This window comes from Pteropus medius, unplaced genomic scaffold (assembly GCF_902729225.1).
Source record: "Pteropus medius unplaced genomic scaffold, Ma_sr-lr_union100, whole genome shotgun sequence".
Classification (NCBI taxonomy): domain Eukaryota; kingdom Metazoa; phylum Chordata; class Mammalia; order Chiroptera; family Pteropodidae; genus Pteropus; species Pteropus medius.
This window is the reverse complement of record NW_024342467.1, coordinates 5,088,973-5,101,017: the sequence shown is the minus strand read 5'-3', so window position 1 is coordinate 5,101,017 and position 12,045 is coordinate 5,088,973. Positions and strand designations below refer to the sequence as shown.

The window sequence follows — 12,045 nt, the reverse complement described above, 5'->3', positions numbered from 1 at the left end:
AATAATACTCAGATTGGCTCTAAAGGCTTGTCTCAGCCTTAGTAACATGCTTTTAAAACCACAAGACTCCAAATGTAACATTAGACTGTAGGTAAAATTATGACTACAAAGAAATTCAGTTATGTGGGTTTACTTATGTTTGCTTTAGCCACCAATAAAAATCACTGAATTAAAAAAAAAGCTGAGCACTGGTCAAGTACCGATCAATATACCACATGAAGTTTTAAATCAAGTTAAGGGACTGATTGATTGAAATAGACGTTCCTTATTGTAAGTATTTGGCTTTGTCAGTTTTTCACATGCTTAAGTATTTATTCCAAAATATTCTCATCTTTATATGATAAAGCATATTTGGCAGAATATATTTTAGAGATATAAGCAGAAACAATTTATGGTATTTTATTTATATATATATATATATATACACATATATATATATATATATATATATATATATATATATATATATATAAAGATTCACTCTTGATTATTTTTAAAACTAACATGTGATGGTTTCCTATTCCTTACTTCTGTACTTTATGGTCCTCAATCAGCACATTCAAAAAGCAATAGCTTAATCTTATAATGATGACTCAAAAATGAATAAATGAAAATGAATTTTTAATTCAAAGAGATCATAGATTGGTAGTTTATAGTATGCCAGGCACTCCTGCACTCAAAGGATTGATAATCCAGTAGATTATTAGATAATTGCTTGCTTTTATATATAGCATAATTTTTATTTTTACAACAAATGATTGGTTAGAATATTGACATACAAATAAATAAGGTTTGTTGTTGAAATTTTATAAAGTGATTTTCCTCTCCTGTGAGAAATTAATTAAAATAGTATTTTTGAATGTTAGTAATGTCAAAAGAGAAAAATAAATTATTTTTCTGCTGATCAAATTGAAGTTGAAATTATTTATGAGGTTGGGTACTAAAACCTTATTTATCAAATCCAGAGCTGATATGTAGTTCAAATGCTCACTTTTTCCTGAGAATATTAATTATCTACAGATATAAAACAATGAAAGGGTATTCACAAAGGGTATTGTTTTCTGCTATATCATGAAGAAAAATTACTACTGACAATATATTGTTTCTCGACAGAGTCAGGGGTAGACTCCAGAGAGGAACATTTTGAGATGTCACGTATTTCTTGATTTATGTGCCATGATTGATGAAGGAGAAAATAATAAAGTAATGCTTTATAATTTTCCAGCATCAACCTAATAGAGATACTTCTGAGACTGTTAAAAATTAGGTTTGCTTTGTCTATGGCCATGCCACTCTGAACAAGCCCAAACCCATCTGATCTCAGAAGCTAAGCAGGGTCGGGCCTGGTTAGTACTTGGATGGAGACCACCTAGGAAGATCAGGTGCTGTTGGCGTAAAAAATAAAAAATAAGGGATTGTAAGCTGACAAGATCTCTGCAATCTGTGAGGTCAACCAAGGGTTGCCTTGCCTAGAAAAATTTAAAAAATAAAAATAAATAAAAATTAGGTTTGTTTTATCTCTTAAATATTAATCATAATTAAAAAGCAGCAAAGCATAAAGTAGGAAAAGTAAAGAAATTTGCAATCTGAAAGAAGCTAGTTTACCTTTCACCTTTCTAAAATTAAAGTTTATAAGAACTTGATTGCTTTCCTATCTTTGTATACATCAGTTTGGGAAATTTCATCAATTAAAGAGTACTGGGGACTGCAGATAGTGTAGGACATTTCTACTCTGAAGAAACTTGTAAAGTGATGCAATTGGCAATACAATAATTATTTAAAGAAAAAGGCAAAAAATAGTATTCTTGAGAGAGATACAAATGTAGATGGAAAATGCACTTCATTCATGAAACACATGGAGTTCACATAGACTATATTCCAAAAATCATGCTAAGAATAAAAAAGTTAACTCTGGGGATAAGAAAAGCTTTATAGGCAAATCAAATTTAAGAGAGGAACTAAAGGATTGAGAGATACAATTTCCAACGATGGGGAAAAAAGATAAAGTATACTCCAGAGATATAAAATTGTTATGACATAATGTGCTTGATGGAATGTTTAAGTGTGTTTGAGTTATAGAGAATAATCTAATAGAGAATAAGCAGTGACACTTTGGAAGTAGATTAGTTCAGAAGCAAAGGTTTATCATAAGTGCAATAAACTGTGGTGGTTATTGTCTTACTGTGGTGGTTATTGTCTTACAGTGCTAGGCTACCTATTTTATAATATGCTCTGTGATATTGGGGATGGAAGTCCATAAAGTCCATTTCTATGATTTCTTTTTTGCCTGGGAAAGAATGGTGTCCTATTAAAAGGTCAGAGGAGAAGAGAAGGGACTTTCTGCCTCCAGCTTCTGTCAGTATTCTTTTAGCATCAGCAGAACTGTAGCAGCTCCAGTGCCATTTATAGCACTATCCAAGGTAGCCCATTAATTACCCATAAAGTTCCTAGGTCTCAGCATGGAAGCCCTTTCACAGTCAGCACTCCTAGTTTCTGGTGTCACTTCTGGTCCTCTGTTTCTCAAGCCTTAGTGGCCATAACTGCTTCTTATAGATTCAATTTTTGCTTTAGCTTTTTACCTATATTAAATAATCAGTTTTTTAAATACTCAGCTTGTTTTCCATTACTTGAATGTACCTTAACTAATATAAAAGGCTTTGAGAGATTTTTGCCCACGAAGGCAGCATAATCAGTCATGTGCTTTAAAAAGTATAGTTTTATAGTTTGTAGGATTAGTAAAATGTATACTAATCTGGAAGTATATTATTCATTTAGAAAGACTGTTAATTCAGGTAAATAGAAAAAAGTGTGACTTGGGTTTGATAAAAGAGAGGTCACTGCTGACATTATTAATAGAGGTTTCAATGACATTGAACACAGAATATAGAAAATAGTGGGTTGAACCACTGAGGAAGTTAATCTAACATGTGTATATCACTAATAAAGAGACATTTGGCCTTAAAAGAACAGGGAAATTCTATAACATCTAAAGAAATAAATATATGTGACCAGAAGATTTTATTAATCTGGCAGGAAAAAAGAATATATTCTTAATTTTTTTGAGGTGCTAATGCCTTAAGTAAAATTCTGACAAAATTTTAATATAATTAGAGTATTGGTAGGATAACTAGGTATTTATATGGTTAACATATTTCATGTATTTTATGTTGCCATAATTGCTATTAAATAAATTTTTAAAAACTCACCCACTAGGATGCACATTCCATGAGGTTCCGTATGTTCATTTCTGATTTATCAGTGCCTGGCAAATAATAGTTGCTCACTAAATATTTGTTGAAAAAAATCTATATTTTAGTATATCTATTTTTATTAATGGTTATGCATGAATGTAATTTTAAATAGATTTTTGTTCCCAAGATGAAACAATTTCTACAAGAAATTATATTTAATTAGATTTCTCAAATTCCCAGGCCACTCCATTAGTTAGTCTTGTCATATCATCTAGGCATAATACTATGAGGGATGTATTTTTAGTATCAATCTTGCCTTTTTATAGACTGGCTCAAAGCTGACTATGAATTGCCTCCTAAACTAGTCAATAATATAATTTTTGTAAAATGAATATGTACTGGGATCTCAAAATCAGGAATTTTAGAGTTGATTTTGCATATAACTATTTAGCAAAGAGGTAGATGCAAAATGTAAGCCAGCTGTTAATAGAACTAGTTCATTTTTTTGAAAAACATTTTTAATTTTTCTAATTCTGTTCTCATCTCTGACTTTTCTCTGTGAACACAGAATGTAGCTGAAGGAGAAAATGGGGGAAATTATAATTGCAAGAAATGTTTTTCTTTGTAGAAAGCAAGAAGCTCTAGGATTCTTCAAAGTAAATATAATCTTGTTATTATATTAACCTGTATCTTAATATTTTTTGACCACGACTTCTGTGTTTATTACTACAGGATTTATGGAATAGTTTTCATTTAATTTTCTTTTTAAACTTCTCAGTTACAGACATGATATAAAACAAAACAAAACAAAACCTAGAAAACCTTATCCTAGTTCAGCACAGATATTTTTAAAAAGATAAAAATAGTGTATGGTGGAATATTTGTCCTGCCATACTCACCTTCTTTAAACAAACAAACAAAAGTTAAAACAACATTTAAAATTTTGTTTAAAGGCATCAATAAACTGATAATAACTGTAAATAAAATGAATATTTAGAGGCCCAAACTAAGGGAAGATGGGAACCAAATGGATGAACATAACACTAAAACTAACCTTCTCTATTTTGACAGCAATTACCAAAAGAGATAAACAAAATACTTAGTTTCATAGAAATACAGGGGAGAGAAGAAAAGGTCCAGGGCCCATTCATTGTAAAGGATATCATTCTAATAGGAGATCACTCCTACTAATTCTTGCATAAAATCAGAACACACACAATCTAAATCATCATTGAAACAGGTCAATATAAATATCTACCTCCCAATGACTCCAACAACAGGAAACTCTTAGAAAAAAATGCCTGTCTTAGAACTTGATGTTTGGTGTAAAAAAATTAAAAGAACCACTCAGTGAATTTGTAATAATAAACAGACTCTTTCATGAGTATGCAGTCTAAATTTTCACTAACTGTGTGGTTCAAAACCTAAAGCTCAGAATTTAAATTCAAATGGGCCTGGGTTGGAAGAGTTCTCAGTCTCTTCCAAACAGATGAAAGCAAATGCAAATATTTGTAGAGAATCACATTCAGCATGGTGTTAAAGAATCCCCATAGCAAATTTTAAGGGAAAATGAGCATATTTCTAAAACTTACACTACACAAAAAGAAACAGGTATTACTAGCAAGAACCAGAAGAAATAATAGATTTCACTTTCAGATGCAGATACATTATTATTGGCTATGCCAAACATAGAATATAAAATATAGATATTAAGTATACTTTTTAAGTTATGAATTGAATATATGAGAAAGAAGTATAAGACATAAGAAGTGACCAATCAGATTTGTCAAAATAAAAACATAAATAAATGAGAAGCATGGGACTTTGGAATCCATGAGGATAGAGTAACTTTATTCTGCTCTTCACAGATTCTCCTACTTGAAACTGAAAAACAAAACAAAACAAAAAACTAAGCACAGGACTTGAAAAACATTCAAACATATAATCAAAAACCACTCATTGTACTAAGAACAAGGAAAATCACAATTAAATGAGAAAAGAAAGTCAACAAATGGCAACAGCAAAATGAATCAGATGAAGTAATTATATGACAAGAATTTTAAAGCAGCCATAATAAAAATATTTTAGAAAGCAGTTTTGAATTCTCTTGAAATTACTGAAAAAAAAACTTAATCTCAGCAAAGAAGTAGATATTATTTTAAAGACTCCAATGTTATAGAACTGACAAATAAAATCACTATTGTAATTAAACCTATGAAAATTAAAGACAAAGGAGAAAAATCTCAAAAGTGACCAGAGAAAAATACCCATTAACTTAAGAGAAACACCAGCTTGAATGACAATAGATTTCTCATCTGAAATTTATAGGGACCAGAAGAAAGCACATTTTTCAAGTGAAAAAAATATATAATTATACCTTCTTTATCCAGTGAAAATAAACATCAGTAATGAAGGGGAAGTAAAGACATTATCAAACAAAGATAAACTAAAAAATTTTGTTTCCAGTAAACCTACATTTAAGAAAATTTTACTTTAAAAGTAGAGACAATAAAGTGTTCTAAAAAGATGTAAGATTTCTAAACTTCATTTGAAGTAGTAAATCACCAATATTAGTAGACCATGATAAGTTATAGGTGTGTGTTATAATACCTAGAGAAATTATTAAGAAACATATACAAAACAATAAACTCAAAAACACTGCGAATAAGTCAAGATGGAATCCTAAAAAAAAAAAAGTCACCTATAGGTAAGAAAAGAGAAAATAAGAAAACAATATAGAAATAAAATGTCACTCTTAAGTTCTTACATATTAATAATATTAAAATGTAAATCATCAAAAGATAGCAATTAAGAAACAGATTTGCAGAGTGGGTTAAAAATAATACAACTATAAGGATCTACAAGGGATTCATTGCAAATACAACATACAGAACTTAAAAGTAAAGGGATAGAAAAGGGCATACTATGAGAATACCCCCTCAAAAAAAGAAAAAAAATAGGAATGACCATTGACATCAAATAAAGTAGACTTTGGAATAAAGAAAATTGCTAGAGATAAAGAGAGTCATTACATGATAAAAAAGGATTAATCTACCAAGAATGCATTGTAATCCTAATTGCATAAGCAGTTGTATAAAGCAACAAAGCCTCAAAATACATGAAGCAAAAACTGATCAAGCTGAAAGGAGAAATATACAAACCCACAATTTTAGGTGTGGAGAATCTAACTGACATCTATAGACCACTCCATTCAGCAACACAAAATACACATTTTTTAAAGCATCCAAGGAATATTCAGCAATGTAGACCATGTCCTAGATTACAAAACAGAACTCAAGATATATAAAATGATTTCTAGACTACAGAATATGTTCTCAGATTGTGATATCAGACTAGAAATCAATAACAGAAAGACAACTGTAAATTTCCCCAAACATTTGGATATTAAACAACTTTAAATAATATCATGGGTTAAAGAAGTTCTAAAATAATTTTTAAATACATAAAACCAGATTCAAATAAAAATTCAATACATCAAAATATATGTGATATAGGTAAAGCAGTGCTGAAAGGGTAATTTATAGCCCTAAATATTTACATTAGAAGGTGAAAATTATCTCAAATCAATAATAGAAATTGTACCTAAAGAAACTATAAAGAGCAAATATTCCAAAGCAAGAAGTTAGTGACAAAGATAAGAAAATAAATAAAACTGAAAATAGAAAAGCAAGAGTCAATGCAACAAAAATCTGATTTGTCCAAAAAAACTCAAGACATTTGTTAAAACACTAACAAGACCTTCAAAAGAAAAAAAAAAGAACAAACATCATTAATATCAGGAATGAAACAAGAGATATTACTATAGTTGCTGCAATCATTAAAAGAATACTAAAATAATAACAACTTTGTGCACATTTATTTGACTACACAGAAGAAATAGACCTCTTCTTTGAAACTCTATAAATTATTAAATTTTAGTCAAGATGAAATAGGAAATCCAAGTAGTCTACTAAAGATATTGAATATATAATTTAAAGATTTCTGCAAAAGTACTGTCTGGGCCAAGACAGTTTCCCAAACTTACCAAACATTTAAAGAAGAATTAATACCAATTTTATATGATTTCTTTCAGTAGGTTGAGCAAAGCAGGAGTCTCAAAGAGAACCATGAAGTCTGAAATAGTGTATTAAGGAAATTAGAGTAATGACCTTTGACAAGTTAAATAAGTCACAACGATTTAAATCAAGAAGGGGCAACTTGAGGAGAACAGAGATTTTCCTGTATAAGGCAATATGAGAGATGATTTGTAGGTAGGGAAGAAGTGGATATATGTGAGGCAATCATGTACATGGGACACTCAGCACCCTACAAGAGAAATAGAGCCAGGAGCCACTGTCGAAATCATGAGAATGACGACAGTGGTGAAAGAGACCACTGAATAAGTTTCCACTACAATATTTAGCTTTGACATTGGCAACCACTTAGTCTTAGTTGCAGCTAGGGAAAGAATGATGAATTTTGTGGCTAAATCTATATAACACTAAATATTTTTCATTTTAACTCCATTAAAACAGTTCTAACTTCTCATGTAAACTTTTAACAATGTCTGTATGATCCTCCTGGTGCTTGTCTCTTTTTATGCTAATACATTTTACTCATTATTACCAAGTGAATCACCCTCCCCAATCCCCCAATGAACTCATTCCTCTGATGCAAATTCTGAATGGTTCATCATTGCTTGAAATAGCTGCTGATCTTGTTGCAGGCAAGTAAAACAGATTCTGGCTACTTGATACAAGATATTATTATTCGATAAATATAATGTGGTTCCTCGACTGAAATAAACCACAATAGAGCCAAGCTTAGAAAAGTTAGGAAACAGGCCAATTTGAAGATCTAGATAGAAACATTTGAAGGTGTTTCTACAATAATTTATCAATTCCAATAGCTTCCCATGGTTTGTGAAGCTCACACTTCTAGAAGGATTCTGGTTGGCCTAAATTAGGTCTCCTTGGCCCTGGGAACAGGCTACCTTTATTTACATTCCAACAAAATTATATCCACAGAAACATCACCGTGGCTTTTGGTTGTTTTGTTTTGTTTTTGTTTTTGATTTTGACTTGTTTTATTTTACCAGAAGATGGGAAACTGGACACTGAGTAGGAATAAACAGAAACTAAAACAAATCCAAAACAATCAATACTAAGATGTGTTTTGAACATAATCCAAATATCTTAGCCTAATAGTCAAACTTTTCTTTTCTTTTCTGGCTTCTATGTACTGTTTTAGTGTCATACAATATTTCAACATATTGTTGTAAAAGCAAAGTCAGAAAATGCATAACAGAATGGCCCATTAATTTAATTAATTGGCCTCATTTATGTTTTTACATCTTTAGTTTTCTATATTAGGTTAAATGAAGCATAGTGTTGCTAAATTTGGCTTCTCTGCTTAATGTACCCAGATGCTTACCCTGTAGCTTAAGGCACTCATGAGAGCTTTAGGTGAATATACACATCTTTCCCAGATTATTTAAGTTTGGAAAAATAGATTAATATTTGGAGGGAAACAAAGAAAAGATATTTACCAACTCTTCCTGAATTATTATTTTTATTTAGATGTGGGTAATTAATAGGTCATTAAACTTGGGTGGCCATCTGCCAGGCATTGGGCTAAGTGCTGAAGCTATAGTAGTGGAAAAACTTTCAGAATCCTGCCCTTCATAGACTTTACAAGTTAGTGACTTGTAAAGACTTTACAAATAATAAGCAATAAATAACAAATATACTGTATAATTACTAATTATCTTAAGTTCTGTGAAAGGAAAATATAAATTCTTCAACACCAGACTATAAAGTTTACATAATCTGAGATCAACTTTTTAAAAAGTCTTTTCAGCATTTGGACAGATCCTTACACAAACACATTTATTGATGCTGTGATAATTTTGGTAAAATTTCTTATTCCAAGCATTTTTCAAAGAACTAAAGCTACAAAGGCAAGTAAGATATAGTACTTCCCTCACTGAGTTTATGTTAATATTTCTTATTCTACAGAAAAACTAAATATAACAACATGGCATGTTTTACTACATGTGTATATTATAAAGTTAACATAGTTATTAAGATAAATTAATGGTTTTAGTAATTACCCTTTATTTGGCATGAGCTATATCTGATATAATCTATAAGTTACAATAAATATGTATATGCTTAAAATAGATTATAGCATGAAAAACATATGGAATCTCAAATTTGTAGTTTAATGAGGATATTAAATCGTCAAGAATTCTACCCCCCATGTGATTTAAAGTTAATATAAATTATTGACATTTCAAGTGTGTTACATTCTGTACCAATTAAACATGTATTAATCAATTCTCTCTTATATTGCCTTAAGTATTCTAATTTCAGATCTTAAGTGATATTTATCTGTTGGAAGCAGAGAGGCAATGTAGCAGAGTTGTTAAGAATATGACATCTGGAGCCAAATTACAAAAATTTACTACTTTCACCACTCACCATAGGTTTTGGTCTTTGGGTAAATTACTTAAATTCTCTGTACTTCTGTTTCTTCATTTAAAAATTGTAATAACAATATCAGATTAATAAGATAGTTGTGATAGTTAAATAAGGTGTCATTGTATATTTTATATCTCTTAGATTAGTGCCAAGCACAAAAGTGTTTGTTCATACTAAAAGTGAAATGTTTTGGTGGCCAAAAGAGGAAACAAAAGTAACATAAAAGTATATACTCTTCCAAGCTTTTAGAAAATATTTTGGAATGAATCTTTAAAAGAAAAAATACTTAGGTGTTAGTTTTTCTTTTTTAAAAGATAATATTGTATATTTTGTTTGTATAAAGTATCATGACATCAGTTTCTCAGGATAATCAAAATGGGTGACAATTTTTCCCTAATAGTTTGATGTCAATTCCTTTTGATGTAGACGTGTTAACGAGCAAGTGTTTCATGGAATTATTCAACTTCAAAAGCCATTTTTAGATAAATCATCCAGGGCAAATATGGTCTCTGAATTCAGGTCGTATCAACTGAGGAAAAAGTGACTGACTTTTTAAAAATATATTGTGTCATTTTTTGTTTTAATTGTGCAATTGATTTTTAATTTGCAAACTGACATATAATGAAGTCCATTTGCAAATTTAATTTTCTCATACTGACCAAGAAATCTTAGTTTTAAAGATTGTGCTGAGTATTTTTATATCTATTTAGAAAATCTCTAGTGAAAATTACTGGACTAATTGAGAGGTCACTTTGTAAATTGTACAGCTGTCTACCACTATGCTGTACACCTGAAACTAAGATAATACTGAATGTCAACTGTAACTGAAAATTTTTTTTAAATCTTAGGATTCCATAAAGATTAAAAATATGTTTTTCTTTCTATTTACAAATTATTAAAGTTTCTCTTCAGAAATCTCTAAAAAGAGCTACAAAACTGAATTGCAATGATGTAATATATATATGTATATATACACATATATGTATGATATTGGTATGAGATATATATATACATATATACATATATATGATATTGATATGATTAGAATGAGCAGGTTATAAAAATCTTTTAAGAATGATATATAAGAATGAAAAGACAACTTTGCACCTCTTTCAAGAGATTTTTCTTTATGCTGAGTTTTTTGAGAATGTGACATTTAAAAACATGGTTACAATATAAAGACAGGAAATTATTCACTGTAAGATGAAATGAATTGGTTTTAATGGACATAGCTGTTGGAGACTATTCAGGTCACACATGATCAAGCTTTTTCTCTCCCAAACTCTTCAAGCTGCATGCAAGGATATTACACAATAGAAACCCATCAAACACACACACAAAGGAGTTTAATTTTTAAGAAACATTTAACTGAGGCTTAGAAAGAGCTATATCTTATATATAGTTTTTAGAATGTAGGAAGCTTTTTAAAAATTTTTTATTAAGGTATAATTGACATATAACATTATATTAGTTTCAGGTGTTCAACATAATGATTCAATATTTACATATATTGCAAAATGTTCACTACAGTGATTCTTGTTAACATCTGTCACCACACATACTTACATATTTTTTTCTTGTGAAAAGAACTTCTAAGATCTACTCTCTTAGCAACTTCAAATATACAATGCAATATTATTCAGTATAGTCATCATGGTATGCTGTATATTACATCCCCAGGACTTACTTATTTATAACTGAAAATTTGTACCTTTTGGCCCCCTTCACCCATTATACTGACTTCCGACTTCCCACCTCTGGCAACTACCAAAGTGTTATCTGTGTCTTCGAGCTAGAGATTTTTTTGTTTGTTTTATTTGGTCTTTTCGTTTTTGTTTTGTTTTTAGATTTCACACATAAGTGAGAACATTTGCAACATCATGCAACATTTGTCTTTGTCTGACTTATTTATTGTAATGCCCTCAAAGTCTATCCAATGTTTGCAAATCGCAGGATTTCTTTATTTTATGACTGAATAATATTCCATTGTGTATATACACATTTGCTTCCTTCCTTTATTCATTCTTCATTTTGCTTCCTTTCCATATTCCTTCCTTCCTTCCTTCCTTCCTTCCTTCCTTCCTTCCTTCCTTCCTTCATCCATTCATCCATTCATGGACACTTAGGTTGTTTCCATGTCATGGCTACTATAAATAATGCTGCAATGAACATGGGGTGTATTCATTACATCTTTTCGAGTCAGTATTTTCATTCTCTTCATTTACCCAGAAATGAAAATACTGAATCATATGATAGTTCTATTTTTAACTTTTTGAAGAACGTCCGTACTGTTTTCCATAGTGTATGAACCAATTTACATTCCCATCCACAGTGCACAAGTGTTCCCTTTTCTCCACATCCTTTCCTCTATT

General features: G+C 30.3%; 1 pseudogene; it reads left to right on the top strand.

The window, feature by feature from the left end:
• Window positions 1-1,276: 1,276 nt before the first annotated feature.
• On the top strand, window positions 1,277-1,394 carry LOC120602601 (uncharacterized; annotated as a pseudogene).
• The last annotated feature ends 10,651 nt before the right edge of the window (window positions 1,395-12,045 follow it).